At 39.5% G+C, this 6733-nt stretch overlaps 1 long non-coding RNA gene across 1 annotated transcript; it reads left to right on the forward strand.

Annotated features, from left to right (window-relative positions):
- Positions 1-313: 313 nt before the first annotated feature.
- Positions 314-3216, forward strand: LOC120973870 (uncharacterized). Its single transcript, XR_005769445.3, has 2 exons — positions 314-880; positions 974-3216. It is a non-coding gene; the product is annotated as an uncharacterized lncRNA (long non-coding RNA).
- The last annotated feature ends 3517 nt before the right edge of the window (positions 3217-6733 follow it).

Consider the following 6733-nt stretch of genomic DNA (forward strand, 5'->3'; position numbering starts at 1 on the left):
TGTTACCTTTCTTTGGTCATCTTCAAGGCCAAAATCATATTATTAATTTTATCGTGCTTTCAAGAAAACTGACACTTACTTATGTCATTTGCATATCTTCATATATGAAAATAAATAACTAAACAACTACCCGTGCAAGCTCACATTGATCAATCAAATGAATATATATAACAACACTATTTTAATTCCAAGATTAGAATAGTTATTTGGATCACGACCAGCCTAGGTCCGATCGGGATTTTCCCGAACACCCGAACCGGCAGCGAACAAAAAAAAGCCCACCCAACCATCCCCCACCTCCCGCACCTCCCAATCTCCCCTCGATCCCTCGCGCCGCCGCCGCCCCCGGCCCTGACCCCGCGCGCCCCCGCCCCGCCCCTGACCTCACGCGTCGCCGCCGCTGCCCCGACAACCCAAGGCGCCGCCGCCCCAAGATGGGAAGGCAGCCGCCGCCGAGAAAGAAGCTCCGGGAAGGGCGGAAGATGGGCACTGTGGCCGCCGGCGAGGAAGAAGATTCGGGCGGAGAGGAAGATGGCGACGGATGCCGCGGACGAGCAAGGAGGGGAGGCGGCGGAGCGGTCGCCTCATCTCCCTGTCCTGCGGCACTCCGGCGGCTGGAGCAAGGTAAGGCAGAGCACGGGACTAGGAGCGGCTGGAGGAGCTGAGTTTGGGCCCGTTCCGCAGCTCACCGGCGGAGAAGACCACGGCGGTGCTGGTCGGGTGACCACACTCGCCTCCTCTCGCGCTGCTCGTGGTCTCCATCAAGCACGCACAAAAAAGACGGGCTGCAGGCAGTGAGAGGGACAGGATTCGCCTCTATCAATGGAATTCTTCCCCACGCAACTTATCTGAACTGCTCCACCCCTACGCCTTCTTCCTCGTAAGCCTCCCCCAATAGACACTAGATTTTATTGGCAGTGGAGCGATGTGGTCTGAATCCTCTCTATCCATGTGTTTGATTTTTTGTGTGCAGATGCAGCAGGCAGTGCAGATGTACGTATTCTGAATTTTGAATCTTGTCTCCTGAACTACTCCTCGCCGCCACCACACCTGGAACCGGTTGTCGGTCAATAGAAGGCTGTCTGTGTCCATGCTCCGCTGATCACCAAGTCGCACCCTCTGTACGTGGAGGATGCCTTTATTCTTTATTTTGGAAAATCTGAAATTCTGAAGCAACCGTATTGGTTTCACACAGGCACCATCTTGGTATTAACCAAATCGAACATCAACAAAATAAAAGCAGACTACAAAGATACTAATGTGAACCTGTGTGCATTATATAGAAATTTTGGTTGTTATTCCTTGTAGTTTTTATCTTCCGATACATGTACAGAACTCATGTTTTTCCTATAGTATTCATCTTCCTGTACACGTGCAGCATTGATGCAGGGAAGAACATCATATGGAAGACAGGCTCCATTCAGTCAATTTTTCAAAAATACCATATGTATACACAGAAGTTCGGCCTGGACAACCGCTTCAGTTCGATGTCTGCACAGTGCAGCTTTGTTATGCTCTTTTCATGATCAAACAAAAGCATGTTGTTGTTTGTGTAGATTTGTGTGCATAAAGGTCAGAAATATAATGGAGAAGGAGCATGTATGCGTGTGTGTGGTGGTGAGTTTTTTTTTTGCGGGGACTGGTGGTGAGGTTGACGTTCAAAAAATGTGTGGTGAGGTGGTTTAGAAAAACATGTGTGTGATGGAGAAATTCACTAGCATTTTTAATTGGGACACAAGTAATAGCTTCTTTTGTGCAAACACAAGACAAAAAATGCATGTGTCTTTTAGTAAGAGAAATAAAACAAATGTTCAACGATCTTCCCATGAAAGTTAATGCATATGAAAAAAGGAAATTTGGAAGGTCAGGGGTGACGAACAGAGAAGTTCATGTATGAGTGTTGAGGAAATGCTCAAGAAAAAAGATAACACTGAAACACACATGGAAAAAACAAAAAGAAAAGAAAAAGAAGGTCAGATTAAGTTAATCGAGACGTTCGATGTTTATGTAGCTAGAGGAAAACCTAAAAAATGGTAACTCTGAAAGTTCAGATTTAAATAAATTTTAAAGTTCGAAAAAATTGAGAAAAAAAAGACACATAGTTGTACAAGGATTTTCCCCTGTTAAAAAAAACAAAAGGTTCAAATTAAATTAACATAGCTATTCGATGGTTGTAAGAAAAAAATATTTTGTACGTTTCTAGAAAACCCAATAAGGTCAAATAAAAAATGAAGTAGTTCGAAAAGAGTTAAAAATGAATTTCCCCCCATTTAAAAAACACTAAAAGTTCAAATATAAATAATGGAGCGATTGTTATTATTTAAACAAAAACGCTTGAGAGAATTATTTGTGCAAAGTGTGCATGTTACATTGGTGCTTGTTGTAATCCGAAAATTCATTGAAAACAAGTAAAGTTCGTATGTTTAAAAAAGCCTTAGAAAGCAAAATGAAAAAACAAAAAAAATGCTTGCGAGTTCTTTGCAAAAACCACATGAAGTTCAATAAGTATAATTTTTAGAGGTCAAAGTAATATGAGAACGCTGGAAGTTTGTAGAAGAAAAATGCCGGCGGTGCAGTTGTTGTCAGCTACATTGGTCGGAGCCCCTACTCCTCCAAGAATCTGGCCAACCGCGCACCGCCGACATGGATTCGCACTAACAAGTTGAAATTAAAATAACATAGAAGTTTGAAGTATATAAAAAACTCAAATTTGTTGCAAGAAGTTCAAGTGCACCTCCGTGCATGGTTCAAAATTTATATCGTGGAACATCCGACCTCAAATTACATGTTTTTAAAGGGCAAAAAAATGCGACGTATACACAAAAATGTGACATAAGTTCATCGCGAAAACAACGAGAAGTTCAAGTACGGCAAGGAATGCATTTCAGGTGAGAATAAAAAGTATAGAAAAATAAAAACTTAAAATGTTTGTTGAAAAAAGTTGAAGTGCTCTGTCCGGTGAAGTTCAAAAATTCTTGGGAGAGAGGTTCACCTTGTATTTCCATGTTCAAAAACACAAAAAAGAAATTGTTTTTTGTGTTTAAAAATAATTCTCTCAATCCTCAAAGAAGTTCAATTATTATTTGGGACCAATTTGATTTCAAAAAGAAAATAAAAAATTCAAATTATTAAAATGGGAAAAGTTCATGTACTACATGGTGTGTGTTTAATATGAGAAAACTGAATTAAAAGGCAAGGTCCAAATTAAAAAAAAAATGTTCGATGCTTCTTTGAAAACATATTTTTTCTAAGAATAAGACTAAGAAGTTCAATTCAAAATAACAGAGAAGTTCGAAGTATATAAAAAACTCAGATTTGTTAAGAATGAAAACAAAAAGTTCAAAAATTAAATAACAAGAAGTTCAACTTTTAATAATACAGCGCTTCAAAATTTCATAAAATATATTAAGAAAATAAAACCATGAAGTCCATATTAAAAAGATGGAGAAGTTCGATGACTATAAAAACTCAGATTTTCCTCGTTATTAAAGAAGGGAAACAAGAAGTTCAAAAATAAAATAACAAGAAGTTCAACTTTCAAAGTAGATTAAAAAGATGGAGAAGTTCATATTAAAAACATGGAGAAGTTTGGTGCGTATAGAAAACTCAGATTTTCCTCGTTATTAAAGATGGGAAACAAGAAGTTCAAAAATAAAATAACAAGAAGTCCATACTAAAAAATTTATAATAAAAAGATTAAAAAATAAACCAGGAAGTCCATATTAAATAGATGAAGAAGTTCGATGATTATGGAAAACTCAGATTTTCCTCCTTATTAAAGAATGGAAACAAGAAGTTCAAAAATAAAATAACAAGAAGTTCAACTATTAAAAATAGAGCGCTTAAAAATTCATAAAAAAAAGATTAAGAAAATCAGATTAAAAATTCATAAAAAAACTCAAATATTTTCACGTAACCGAGAGAAGATCAGGTTGATAACTGCCAGAAGTTCATGTACTACACGGTGTGCATTTTCTATTAAAAAGGAATAAAAAAAGAAAAGGCTAAAGTTTTGTTGTTATAAGTTCAAGTCCTTCGTCAGAGAAAGTTCAAAAAAATTATTGTGAGAGAGGTTTGTTCAAAAGGAAAATCATTTGTGTAACACTGACGAATGGATGAGAAAATTACAAACGAAAATACGTCACAGAAGTTCAACTAAAAACAGCAGGAAGTTCAACTACTACAGTGGATGAATTTCAGATGAAAAACTATTAAAATCGTCGCGAGTATGAAAAAATATCAACACGGGAAAGTTGCGTGTTCACAGTAGCTTTCCACTGGTATATCACTTGCTCAATTCCGATGAGTGTTCCGGTGAGTGATGGAGAGCTACGGGCAAAAAAAGCACGCGAAAAACAGAGTGAAGTTTAAGTAGACATGCCGAGAAGTTCAGATTCTTCACGCGGTGCATTTTCGAAGAATCTGTTTCGCGATAAAGGCAGAATGAATGATCCCGCCATTTTCGAAATTACTTGAAAACAGCTATGAATCAGATGAAACCATCATCATGAGAAAGTTTCGCATTTTCCTTAGCTTTTCAACGGTATATTATTTGCCCCATTCCGATAAAGTTTGTAGAAATTACGGTGAAAATATGTTTTTAGCCATTTTAAAAATTGACTTAAAGTCATAAAGAATTGGAAGAAATAATAGATACAAAAAAGTTTCGCATTTCCTCAAGCTTTTCAACGCCATATCATTTGCTGCATTCGGACATACAGTTAAAAAATTAGCTCGAAAATACAAATTTGCTATAATTTGTATTGTTTTCTAAATTTCTTTTAATCCGTTTGAAATTAGAAAAAACTTTCAACATGTAAAAGTAGCGCATTTTCATAAGCTTTCCAACGCCATATCGTTTGCCTTAATTGGATTAGCCGTTCAGAAATGCCATCGAAAATACGAACTCGGCTGTTCGATTTGCAAAATTTTACGATTTTCCAAATTACTCTTTAACCATAAGGAATTAGAGAAAACTTTCAACATGTGAAAGGAGCAGTTTTGCAGCAGCTTTCCAACGCCATATTATTTGCGTCATTACGATTAACGGTTTAGAAATGCGATCGAAAATACGATTCACGTTTTTTGTATGAAGGAAAAACGATTTTCAAAACTACTCTTAAACAGCTTACATTTTGCCAAAAATTCAAGTTGGGTCATGATACTAGTGTCCATAGCTTGCCAACGGTATATCGCAAGCCCCGTTTGGACACTTTTTAGCTGAAGTTCAACCTTGTACTCGGGGAAGGTCAGGCGCGTTACTCGGGAAGTTCATGTTGTGGTCAGAATATTATTATGATCCCGTGATCAGAATAGTGTTTATGTGTGTATATATATATACGAGGTGGTCTTTAATTTGCCATGTTAAGTCCGACAACTTTTTTTTAGGCTAAAACACATGCTTTATTACTTAAGAATGTTCTGAGAAATACATCTCAAGTTTGGAGGTTGAAGCAGCCAAACATGGTGACCATTAGACGGACTAAGCGCGTATTAAGCGAGGCTATGTGCCTCGATATTTGTAGTTCAACGTTCAAAAATAAAAGAACGAGATTGAAATTCAAACTCCATTTGCTTGATCTCCCGGATGATATGTGCATGTGTTCCTCCATTGCCTTCAGAAATATTGGAGACCACTTCCTTGCAATCCCATGCGACCACCACTTGTGTTTGCATGAGATCGGTCGCCAAAGCCAAAGCCTCCCTGCAAGCTAGGGCTTCAAGAGACGCCGGGTCGGAGACACCCTCAAAACATATGGCTGAAGCTCCCATGAACGAGCCATCAAAAGCTTGACAGATGACACCAACTGATCCTCGCCTTGCTGATTTGGTTGTAGCCTAGTCCACTTTGATCTTGTAGTAACCTGGTGGTGGAGGAGTCCAGCGCTGGTTCACTGTTGGAGCTCGCACCTGGTTCTATTGCATAGGCTTCGAGGCTGATATCTCTGAGATAAAACGATCAACAAAGCAGTGCGTGCCCGCTGGGCTTTGAAATATATTTTCGTGGATTGCCTTCCGTCGAGCGTGCCAAATAGCCCATAGAGTGACTAGAGCTCTGGTGAAATCCGACGATGATAGTTTCTCCATTATAGTGAAGATCCATCTACGTGCATTAGGTTCTGTTACCTCACTTAAAGCCGATAGCAAATGCTCTTCCTCTAGCGCCCACACACATCTTGACATGGTACATTCCATCAACGAGTGACGCCATGAATCCTCATTGCCGCATATCCTACACCGGCTGGTCATCGCCATTTTTCGGTGGTGGAGCAGATCTGCAGTAGGTATGGACTGCTGTGCTAATCTCCAAAGAAACACTCGAATTTTCGAAGGAACCTGGATCTTCCAGAGTTGACACCATGACCGTTCCTCTGATTCCGTAATCAACGAGTCGCTCCGTCCTTCCAGCCAAGCTTTCCTCTGGAATTTAGTTGTTACTAGCATGCGGTAGGCAGATCTTACAATAAATGCCCTTACGATCATGGCTCCAAGCCCAGAAGTCATCAACTGGTCTTGTGCATACCGGGATGGATAAGATAGCATCAGCGTCGAACTTGATAAAAATGCTTCGGACTAGTCCCCTGTTCCAGTCGCCCAGATTGTGCAAGATGAGCTCGTTCACCATCTGTGGTGGGTTCTGTATTAGGCTTGTAATTGGCCTCATGTTATGCTCCCGGGGCAGCCAATTATCCCGCCATATATGAGTAGAAACTCCATTACCAACTCTTCGGAT

The sequence above is a fragment of the Aegilops tauschii genome, chromosome 2, assembly GCF_002575655.3.
Source record: "Aegilops tauschii subsp. strangulata cultivar AL8/78 chromosome 2, Aet v6.0, whole genome shotgun sequence".
Taxonomy (NCBI): Eukaryota; Viridiplantae; Streptophyta; class Magnoliopsida; order Poales; family Poaceae; genus Aegilops; species Aegilops tauschii.